Source organism: Saimiri boliviensis, chromosome 6, assembly GCF_048565385.1.
Source record: "Saimiri boliviensis isolate mSaiBol1 chromosome 6, mSaiBol1.pri, whole genome shotgun sequence".
NCBI classification, from domain to species: domain Eukaryota; kingdom Metazoa; phylum Chordata; class Mammalia; order Primates; family Cebidae; genus Saimiri; species Saimiri boliviensis.
The window spans coordinates 40,511,752-40,524,581 of NC_133454.1; positions in this window are offsets into that span (position 1 = coordinate 40,511,752).

The window sequence follows — 12,830 nt, forward strand, 5'->3', positions numbered from 1 at the left end:
CTGTGGCATTGCCTCTGAGGCCTCTGTTCTGCTCCATTGGTCTGTATCTCTGTTTTGGTACCAGTATCATGCTGTTTTGATTACTGTAGCCTTGTAGTAAGTTTAAAGTCAGGTAGCATGATGCCTCCAGCTTTGTTGTTTTTCCTTAGAATTGTCTTGGCTGTGCAGGCTCTCTTTTGGTTCCATATGAAGTTTAAGGTAGTTTTTTTCCAGTTCTGTGAAGAGGGTCATAGGTAGCTTGATGGGGATAGCATTGAATCCATAAATTTTGGGCAGTATGGCCATTTTCACAATATTGATTCTTCCTAACCGTAAGCATGGAATGTTTTTCCATCTGTTTGTGTCCTCTCTTATTTCCTTGAGCAGTGCTTTGTAGTTCTCCTTGAAAAGTTCCTTTACATCCTTTGTTAATTTTATTCCTAGGTACTTTATTCCCTTTGCTGATTTTTAGGGTCTTCTTTGGATGCAAAGTTTAGCTTTTTTGAATCATTTAGACATTGTTTAAAAAAGCATGATGTGTGCCCTTCAAATGTGATGCTATTTACTTACCTTTAGTATTTGGTTGAATATGTTGTCATGTTGGTATTTATTTCTATGAAATACGTTTAAGCCTGAAATAAATCAATATATAATATAAGGATATTTCCTTATTCAAAGTGTAATAGTTTCCTAGGGCTGCCATAATAAATACTTCAGACTGGATGGCTTACATTAGAAATGTATTTCCTCAAGTTCTGGCTCCTAGAAGTCCAAGAGCAAGGTATCAACAGGTTTGATTTCTCCTGAGGTCTCTCTCCTTGTCTTGCACATGTCCACTTTGTCTCATTTGACCTCATACTCTTATCATGGGTCTGTTTGTTGTGTATGTGCTAAACTCCTCTTTTCATAAGGTACCAGTAAGAGTGGATTAAGGAATAACCATATAACATCATTTAGCTTAATTACCTGTTTAAAGACTATTTCTTCAAATACTGTCACATCCTCAGATATTGGTGGTTAACACTTCATACAAATTTTGAAAATAAAAAATTTATGAGAGATGGTAATGCCTATCTCAGCACTACATCAATTCATTGAATATAAATAATGAAAATAAAATGTTATTGGTTTAAATTAGAGCTATAACATCCACTAAGTGATGCTCAACAGAAGTGAGAACGCTCAACATAAATGAAAACCCTCAACTGCTCTGTCCTAATGGATGTAAAACTTACATGATGACAGCACAATATTTATTTAATATATATATTTAATAAAAATATATTAATTATATAAGAGAACATTTAGGAAGCTTGCTGTGACTATGGAAACCTTCTGGAGGAAACAAACCTCAGCCAGGAGCTAAAAGAAAAAATAAAATGTGTATAGATGAACAGGGAAGAAAAGGAAAGGACATTTCAGGAGAACAAAATGACGTAACCAATGACATACATATAGACAAAGGGCATAGTATGATGAAGATACAGAGAATAAATCAGTCTGGCTAGAGTAGAAGGTCACTAAAGGTATTCTGCAGTGGAAAACTATATTAAGAAGCTTAAAGTGGCAAGGAAGTAATAAATAGATTACAGAGGGAGAGACTAGAGACCAATTAGAATATTAATGCAAAAGTCAGACAAAGTGATATTGAACTCAGATGATGGTGTGGAGACTTAGAAGATGGTAAAGATGCAAGAGTTATTATGAAGGAAGTGGTAAATCAGCAATTGTTTTTGAGTATGAGGATTGCATGAGAACTTTCAGAATATTAATTTTGAAATGAATCTCCTTTTTCGGAAGGAAGAGAGTGAATTTCTTTTTTAAACATATGAAAGGGCCACAGATAATCTGAGTAGAAATATCCAATGTGCTGTTAGAAATGGAAATGTAGCATAGGAAGAAATATAAAACGGAGATATATTTGTATAGGTGAAGTGTCCTATATGTTAAGAGTTGAGTGGGTAAGAGCTTATGGAAGATGTGATTGTTAAAGATGTAATATCAGACATTTTTTTTAAGATCTCAAAACTAGCCTAATATTAATGGAAAACAAGATCCTGAATGTAATTCTACAGATACAGGAATAAAGATATAAAAATGACCAGTGAAATCAAAGAAGTCAAGAGTTACAAATGGTCATTGATATAATACTGAAATTATTAGCATGCTGGTTACAAATATCAAAGCCAAACCCTATATTCAACTTACAAATTAGAGATGGATCCTGATAGCAAGTCAGGTAAAAGCAGCACTGTGTTAAAAAAAAAAATCTCAACTAACATAGTTCTCTATTGAAAGTTACAAGTGGCCAGTTTTACTCTTGTTCTCACATGGCTCTAACAGTAGTGATACTTGTGAGATTATGTAACATACTTACTATTTAAAATGATTAATTGTAAGAGTGTTGGTATTTTATCTTCTTATCTAGATCATAATCCTCTTTTGAGAAAGATCTTCATTGTATTTCTCTAAAGAAACTACTGCAAATTTTGGCACATAGCACTTTAAGCATGAACTTTCGTAAATTTTAAATACTTGAAGACTATAACTAAGGCAATAGTTAATTTAACCTGATGTGTGAGCATGAACGTATACATATATGTATACATAGTTAAATATAAAAGTCTTTAGAATTCTATAGATAAAGAAGACAGCAGAGAGGTTATCTAAGCAGCTTTTACTTTTCACATAATTTAGCTAAGTCATAGAAATTTAAATATATATGTTTAAATGAATTAATATAATTAAGCCACTAGAATAATGCATGGCATGTAAGAACTGTTCAGTATATATTGACTATAGTTTACATTTTAAATTATTATCACATTCACACTCCCTTATACACAAATGTATGAGAGAAAATATCTGTAGAAAAAGCTCTTAACTATCAACCAGTCATAAATATTTTGGCCAAGTGTGTTGGCTCATGCCTGTAATCCTACCACTTTGGGAGGCTGATGCAGGAGGATTGTTTGAGCCCAGGAGTTCAAGACCATCATGAACAATATAGTAAGGCCCTAATTTGTTGTAAGGACAAAAAATAAATTTTAAAAAAAGTTAGCCAGGCACTGCTGTATGTACCTGTAGTCCCAGCTACTTGGGAAGCCGATCAGGAGGATCGCTTCAGCTTGAGAGATGCAGGTGGTATGACCACACCAAGGCACTTCAGCTTGGACAACAGACTGATACCCTGTCTCAACATAAAATAAATTTAAAAGGGAATACATAAATGAATACATATTTTGATAAAATCGTGTATTTATAAGAACACTTTTAGTAACAAATTGATATAATTTTGAAAATTCCAGTTCATGAAAATAGCAGTCTATTTTCTAAGCCAGCATAAAGAATGTGAGTGTATCATATGCTGTAAAGTTGGGTAAATATAAAGAAATATGATTATCATTATTTTTACTATGGTCTTCATGAGTAGCATTATTTAGATGTATATTTGAGATTCATGTGCCATTGGATAATTGCTGTTTGATTTATGACAGCATGTTTTCTATAATTTGCTACCCACAAAAGCAGTGACTTCCTAAATATCCTGCATGATACAAGGAACCAAATGTAGTGCCTGGAAAAGTGAAAGCTTATGAGGAAGTATACTTGCACCTAAGAGATTCTGCTTAAAGAAATAGCTGATCCTAATCTGTTAGGATCTGAGGCCTGGATTATTGTGCACAGCCCTCAATGGCAAGGAGAGTTCATTTCAAGCAGCTACCTGGTGTTTCTCACTAGGTGGGCTCCTATTCTTCAGCTTTACTCAGTGTACTCACAGTAGTCCAGTTATTGTGCAGCAACAAATTGGATATGCCATTTTGTAGTCTATTACGGATTTTTATCCTCAAATAAGCAAATTTACATCAAGAAAATATGACAAATTTACCGAGTTATTGGATGACTGAAACTTAAAAGCTCAGTATTCCATTTTGTCATTATTCATATCAATCATATTATTCAAATATTCAAAGATTTCAGTAGGAAGATTATTTGAAATTTTAAGCTAAACTTAAGTTGGTACAAGTATCTCTTTTAGGGGATGATATCATTGTATAACATCATATAACTTGTATCTTACATTAGTAAACAAGTTGAACTGCATGGGAACTTGCCAGATGCCTTTTTTGACCTGTTGCCAACCTTCAATGAAAACAAGCGGGTTATGTAAGAGGTCTATTTCTGTTCAAACCCATTTTATGCTGCACTGCTTAAGGACAGTACACTTAATGAAGGATAGCTTGGTTATGGTTTCCAAAGTCAGTTGATAAACATTAGTTCATATAAGAGGTCATCTGCAATTTGCTACTGACCTTGATCCTGATGTATAGATATAAAATGACACATTTGGCTGAGTACCAGGTTAGCTACCAGCTGGCATCAGGGAATGCTACCACAGTCAAACGCAACTATCAATGGCTGCAGCATTTAGCTTTCCTGTTTAATAGATTATAGAAATGAAACAGGAAATAAGAGGAAACGCATTTCTCTGTAGCACCTTTATACACATTGTGAATGTCCACTTTAATGTGCACAGGGAGATGAAGTCTGTTTCACCCATGTCCTACAGCTCACTATGCACTAGGTGGACCCTTCACCCAAACTTTAAAAATCTGCCTTACTCAACATTAGAGTGTAAGCCCTTTGGATCACAAATAAATATAGCATTTGTTTGCATATGTACAGATACGACTCTATTCCTGAACAGAAATGAACTTTGGTTTCTTTTAGGAAAAATCATTCTTCCTAAAGATGATTCTTTCTAAAGATGATACTTCCTAACAGGGAGTAAAAAATTCATTTTACGGTTTTGGCTAGAGCATATTCACAGGTAGGTAGTAAACAATGGCAGTTTTTAAACTTTTCTGAATATGAAAACCGTATCTTCATTTTATGAAGTTTCTTCCTTACCCTAATTTAATAATAATGGACTTTTAATATTAAGGCAATGTCACCAAAAATGAGGTAATAGACCTAGCCATTGGACGGGCATTGACATGAAGAGGCTTAGTAAGTCCTTGCCTTTTGCTTTCACGGAATTTTACAAAGCAGTTTTCAAAGTATCATCTCTTTTAGCCTTATAACTCTGTGAAGTGTTACTAAACCCAATTACACAAATTGACAACTGAGCCTCAGAAAGGTTACGTGTAGGTAGCAGGTGGCAAAACCAAGCCAGGAAATCAGCATCTCCCAGACCACAGCATCCTCTTACCACTTCTCATGTATCTCCGCTGGGCAGGATGGGAGTCAAAAGAGTATGATAAGAAAATTGGAAATTAGATGCTGGATGTTATAACAAGATAATCTGAAGCTGGGGGATAGAATGAATTATATAACTTCTAGAAGAAAGTGAATCATTAATAGTTAGAGAATCAAAGAATTTGTTTGAATAAAAGCACCAAGATAATACTAAATAACATAACAGGGTCTATATAAATAAAGAAATGGCCATTATTTCATTGATATTAATACCTGAGACTGACGTATTTATATGCACATGTATCTTTATTTTTATTTAAAAAATTGATCTTCTGAGGAATTTCTCCAAAGCCCTCTAATCAAAAGTTTACATAATAATTAATGTAATGTGATTATCTTATGTGAAGCTTTATAAACAACAAAAAATTAGAGGAAAATATATGCTTTGAGGGGTGGATTGTTTAGTGCTATAATGATCTGCTTTGGACCCTAGTCTTAGAGTTTGTAAATGCCTCTAAATGTAGCTTTCATGGAACAGGCAAACAAAGCATAGCATCCCCCATGAGCAATTCCACGTATTTTCTCATCAAATCTTATGCAAAATGCCATGTAGAGGGATTTTGCACATTTTTGCCACAATAGATCTGCTAGGACATTCCAGCTTCTATCCAATCAGACTTTGGGGCTGATGGTAAGATAAACATAAAATATAATTAAAACAGATTGTTGTCCTCAGAGTGATTTCATTTATCTCAAACTTATTTTTATATAGCAAACATACTTATGCTTGTCATTTCTGATGAGACTATGAGCTCCTTACTGGTATAGTCCAATTAAAAGTATTTTCTAATTTTTTAGTTAGAATGTAATTGTCTAAGTTTTTATGCATGTATCATCTGCTGCAAACTTATATAGCATTTTACATCTACTTTCCCAATTCTTTTTAAAATTTTGTTTTTTCATACCTTATTGAGGTATAGGTGGTATTTGGTCACATGAGTAAGTTTTTTAGTGGTTATTTGTGAGAATCTGGTGTATCCATCACCCAAGCAGTATACACTGCACCATATTTGTAGTCTTTTACCCTCGACCACCTCCCATTCATCCCTGTAAGTCCTCAAAGTCCATTGTATCATTCTTACGCCTTTGCATCCTCATAGCTTACCTCCTGCATATCAGTAATAATATACAATGTTTAGTTTTCCATTTCTGAGTTACTTCATTTAGAATAGTAGTCTGTATTCTCATCCAAGTCATTGTAAATGCTGTTAACTCACTCCTTTTTAGGGCTGAGTAGTATTCCATCATAAATATATACACACGTACATACCAGAGTTTCTTTATTCTAATTTTTAATTCAGACGAAACAGCTGAAGTCCCTCTCTCTGTGACTTTGAAGATAGAGATGGTACTTCTGTATTTTTGGCTCTTGATATGCGATGAAATAGGTCTCCCCTACCTTCACATTTTGAAGTCCTAACCCTCAGTACCTCCAAATGTGACTGGATTGGAGATAGGGTCTTTAAAGGGATGATTAAATTAAAATGAGTCTGTTAGGGTAGGCCCTAATCTAATCTGACTGGTGTTTTTATAAGAAGAGGAAATTGAACCAACAAAAAGACATCAGGCATATATGTGTACAGAGGGCTGGGTATGGAAAAGGTAGCAAGAGGGCGGCCATCTGCAAGCCAGGGATGGAGACCTGAAACAGGTCCTTCCCTGAGGACCCTGAGAGGAAATTATTCCTGCCAGCACCTTGACCTTGGACTTTTAACTTTCAGGACTGCCAGAAAATAAATTTTTGTTGTTTAAGCTGTTCAGTCTATGGTACTTTGTTATGGCAGCCCTAGTTAACTAACATAATTCTCCAGCACCCAGTACAGTGGCTGGCAAGTTGTTGCTGTTTTATTGCTATTGATGAATGAATTTCTTCATGCAGGAAATTGCCTCTTTGTTCCAATGCAAAACATCTGAACATAATCCTGTATGGCCTCCCTTTTCTTTCTCTCTTGCCCCAGGACAACCTGATTAAGTTTAAAAAGTAGCTGGGAGCAGAACATGTACATCTGGGTATGGGTATTGACAACTGTTCTTTGCCATTTTCAGTTCATATTTCTCAGAAAAATTTTATTTATATATATTATTTTCCCCTTCAAGTGTTTTTGGTCTGATAACCACACCAGAAAAAAATACAGAGATTGTAAAAACAAATGAAAACATAGAAGCATAATAACTTTTTCCCCTCTGTGGTTTTGTTTTTCTGTTTTGTGTCTCAGAACTTGGAAAGGGCCTTGGGATTAAAAAAGAAAAAAAAAGAAAAGAACTGTAGCTGTTGAATGTGTTCCACAGAAAAAATAGTTTCAGTCTTCACCTTTAGGTTCTAGGGTTTGCTCCTAGGAGAAAGCAATTTGCATCCTGTAATCTCTTCATGTAGTTTCTAGAGAATAAAGACTCCTGTCTGACATCCAGTATAACTAATTATTCTACTAACTAAAGAAAACCAACAGCTTAATATTTAAAATGATGACTTAAAATTTATATTTTGTGGACCACATTGATCTTTGAGACAATCTGGTGAGGGTTTTATAAATCTGCAAAACACTGTTATCCAATTATATTTTATTGTGAGCATGATTATTTCTGGCAATTGTGACAAAGAACAAAGGCTAGGCATGAACAAGCAATTGCATTCCTTTTTTAGGAGTTTGGCTACAAATGCTACTTACAGTGCTTTAAGATCTTATATTCTTTCTGCAAAGATTTCCATATATCAGAGAAAAAGAGCTGCTCTATTTCATGTTCAGGAAAACCGAAGCTCAAATTCAGATAAAAATGAAATTAAGTACTAAATTCTCTCTTGGAATAATGGGTGGATTGTACTGTTTGCAATTATCATATCAAGCCTCTCATTAGAATATAAGTCTTCACCACATAGTACGTTGTCAAAACACTTATGCTTTTGTCATTATCTACTTTATTGAAAGATAATGGTCCTATATGACATGGTCTAGCACAAGACAATATTATTGGGAATGTATAAAATGTAGAGTGTTGAGGAACATTATAATTATTATAATGATTATATTTCCTAATTAAAACTGTTTCCATTTTTATTGATAAAGAAACATAAGAAGGCAATTAAGTTTTACTAAACGTACTCAGTGAAGATTTTGGTAGAACAGAAAATTCAACTCATGAGCCAGTGTTAGGAAACATTTTTGTTCCTCTTAAAACCTCTTGCACTTCAATACTTATAATTATTATTGAAAGTCCTTGAAGAACTCTTTCAACAATTGCACAATCACAATTTGCAGATTTAACTTTGAGTGCGAACTATGAATCTATTAACTTACATTGATTCTGTTTTTGCAATATGTAGCTTTTCCTGTTTCACTACAACCACGTTGGTTCAGATATCTGTGTTCTTCCTGAGTTGCTATAAAAATCTTCATCTTTCTAACTCTGTTGTATTTGAATAATAGATCCTTCAGAAAGATACCAGATTGTTCTTACAAAAATATTATTATCATCATCAAAAAATATAAACTCATTTCACAGTGGGAAAAGTTTAATACATAGCTTCATAGCAAAATGAAACCATATTCTCTTCAACCCAGTCTATTCATTTATCTTTTCCATGAACAATTGCTCTCATAATTACTTTCTATGGCTACAAACTACAAAAATGTTTACTAAAGGAACTAATTATGTTTTATGAAACTTGATAGGAATTGAGAGGAAAACACTCTCACTGGGAAATGTGTTACATTCAAAACTCTCCCCTAAGATTTTTTTTTTTTTTTTGGTTTTACAGATACATCTCTGAATTTGTTGATTTATTTAGGATTAGCACATTTTTTTTTTTTAGTTGCATTCTTAACTACTCAAAGGTCTACTCAGTGAAGATATGGCATGGTCTAGCACAAGACAATATTAACTACTCCAAAATTCTTAACTACTCCAAAATCTTCACTGAGTACATTTAGTAAAACTTCATTCCTTTCTTATGTTTCTTTATCAATAAAAATGGAAACAGTTTTAATTAGGTAATATAATCATTATAATAATTATAATGCTCCTCAACACTCTACATTATTTTATACATTCCCAATAATATTGTCTTGTGCTAGACCATGTCATATAGGACCATTATCTTTCAATAAAGTAGATAATGACAAAAGCATAAGTGTTAACATTTCCCCAGATCGCTAGTTGAGTATATGCTGACACCACCATACTTTATCCCATCTAAATGTGAACAAATACCTTTCCCTTAAAGTAACCAGAGCAAGTTGGATGATTTAAACAAAACTGCATTGGTATAAGTTTAGAATAAATACAAAGCATAAAACCAAATTACACATAGGAAGAAGAGTATGTATTCAAATTAAAATTAAGGTAGGAACTTTCTGGGCTTAGAGCCATTTCGCTTAGCAATGTCTCATCTGTTTTTAATTCTAGACTCAGGTCTTCAAATAAGATGCAGAAACTATAGGTCTGCACTCTTCCTGTTATCAATGACAGTCTCAATGTCTTCAGATCCCAATTTGTAGACTTGTATAATATGTGTGAAGTCACAGGTTATTCTCTTCAAAATCATGAATTGAACTACCCTTCAGCTTCCCTTGCTCTGTCAGTGAACTCAGCTGTAGGCTCTGTCTTCTCAGTAAGAAATAAAATGTTTATACATGGCCTCAACACTTAGGGGTAAACAGCAGAAGTCCGAGTTTTGGGTTCCTCCTTGTATTCATGCCCTTTCATGGATAGCTTTGCAATTTCCCACATGTAAGTCTGATTCTAGGCTCTGACTGGAGGCTTGCATTGGAATGCTAACAAATGTGATGAAATCAGAAGACGAAAGTGCATATAAAATTGAGCTGCTCTTTCCCTTGCACCCCTCTTACCTCTGTGAAAACTTTTCTGGGCTGGCCTTCTAGAAGATGAGAGACACATATTTAGTTACTCTATTTGCCCTAGCTGACCTTCAGATATTTGAATGAGTTCATCTAAGGTCAGCACAGTTTCCTATCTGATTGGCCCAGTGTGTGCTATCCATGCTGATATTGTGTGCTACACTGACTTTTACAATGGTTACACAGTATTACTGTGCAAGAAATAGCTTATATGATCCTTTCCCACTTTTAGATTTCAAATCAGTAATAATTCTTTAGACTTATATGTTAAAACAGAGGTGTCCAGTTTTTTGGCTTCCCTGGGCTACATTGGAAGAATTGTCTTGGACCACACATAAAATACACTAACACTAACAATAGCTGATGAGCTAAAAAAAAATGCAAAATGTCTCAATGGTTTATGAAAGTTTAAGAATTTGTGTTGGACAACATTCAAAGCCATCCTGGGCTGCATGTGGCCCATGGGTCATGGGTTGGACAAGGGTTAAAAGCTACATAATTATCAGATGTACAGATTAGCTAAACTTGAGCCTTTTGTGGAAAGTAAAGATCAAGGGCAAGACACATTTTGTAAGATAAAAGACATAAGGTAAAAACTGCTTGGTCAAGCAGTTAACATTTTTAATGGCTAATTTTGCTCCAAGAATTAGGGGAAACTAAAAGGAGATTCCATTTAAAGAAAGAATTTTCCTGACTGATCAAGATACAAAGCACTTCATATTATAGTGAAAGAAAGCTATGAGGTAAATTAAACATAGTCCCTACCCTCTAAGAATTAACAGTCAGATGAATTTCAAATGTACACGAAATTCATATTCAAGATAGCTGTTTATGCTTCTTTCAATCTTCACTGCTACTACCTTGGTTCAGGATTCCATCATCTTATATGTTAAAAGTAAAAACAGCCTCTCCCAATCCATTCTTTACTGTTCCAGAGTGATCTTCATAAACCATAAATCTGACTAGTCAGATTCTTGGCACCAATTGGAAATGGACAGCTGCAGCATTATAGCCTCAATCAGGGGTATTTTCAAAAGAGAGTGATGAGATGAAAAGAAACCCTCTCAGAGGCATAAATTCTAATAGTATATTTTATTATCCTCTGTCTTCACTGAGAAGTGTTTATATATATAAATCTGAACTAGTTTAAGGGCAAAGGCTAATGGTTTGTTTAGATGGCCAAAAGTTTGAAAAGAACAGATTTGAAAGGTTGACAACAAGGAGGTCTGGGAACGAGGTGTGCAAATGACCTCTTGAAATACACAGAAAACATGGAAGTATTTTGACCAGTGGTCCCTAAAAAGAACTAATTGTGTGCGGAAGAGATTCTTGATAATCAGTAGGACATGATTATATGTATGAAAGTATCATTCTCTTTCTTAGGCATCATGATGGCAGAACATGAGAACTAGACATGGTTTTAAACATGTGATTTTCCTACAAAGGCTGACCTCGCTACTGCCAAGTGCCTAATCAAAACCTATGAGTTAAGTCCCTGAATGGTACCATTCCTTTATTAGGTAGACACCTGGCAACAGGTTGATTGTATTAGACCCCTCAATCTAAACCTCTTGGAATTGTGTGTTCTGCATTTGGATTGCATCTCCCTGTTTGAAATTTTCTGCCAGCACTGACATCTGTGTACTTACACAATGCTTGAGTTGCTGTCACATCGTGCTATCACTCAGAATACAGCTTCTGACCCAGGAACACATGTCCAATAGTAAAAGTAAATGGAAAATTACAATTGAAAGAAAAGAAGGGCCACCATAATGGTAAATTTTATGTGTCAACTTGCCTTCATTAAGGGATTTTCAGATGGCTGTCAAAACATTATTTCTGGGGATGTCTGAGAGGGTATTTCCAGAAGAGATTAGCATTTGAATCAATAGACTGAGTAAAGAAGATCCACACTTAGTAATGTGGGCAGGCATCATCCAATTCCTAGAGGGATTCAGTGGAACAGAAAAATGGGGAAAGTGCAAAGTTGCTCTCTTACCTGAAGCTGTGGCATTCATCCTCTCCTGCCATTGGACATCAGAGCTCTAGGTTATTGGACCTTTCGATTCTGAGGCTTCTTCTGTTGGTGGTACTCCATATTCTCATTCTCAGGTCTTTGGCCTTGGGTGCTCAGGCCTTCAGGCTCAAGACTGAATTATGACTCCACTAACTTTTTTTCTTGGTTCTCCAGCATACAGAAACCACATAATGAAACTTTCTGGCCTCTATAGTCACATGAGCCAATCCCCAAAATAAATGTTCTCTTAAATGCCTTTGTATATTCTACTGGTTGTGTTTCTCTTTAGAATCCTGGCTAATATATTCATAAAGAATTCATGCCTCAGTGGAGTATAAGTTTGGATAAAGAATACTAACAAGCTGAGAAACTTATTGAAACCCAAAGGAATATGAGATGGATAAAGAAAGGTGTTAAAAAAATTGTGGGCTGTTACCATTCTACAGAATTCAGGATAATAATTACATAGAGTTTTATTGTTAGAATATATATATATATATATATATATATATATATATATATATGGAAAGGTAATTTAAATAAATTAATATACCTAAATATATAGCCTTTATGTTAGCCTTTATATTACAGACTATACAGGTTGGATTATGACAGAATTAAAGGAGAAATTAACATCACCCAGAGATAACATGGATACCATAATGTTTGGGACTACAGGTATTATATTGCATATCATTAGGAGGCTGAGTGGTCAAAGCAGT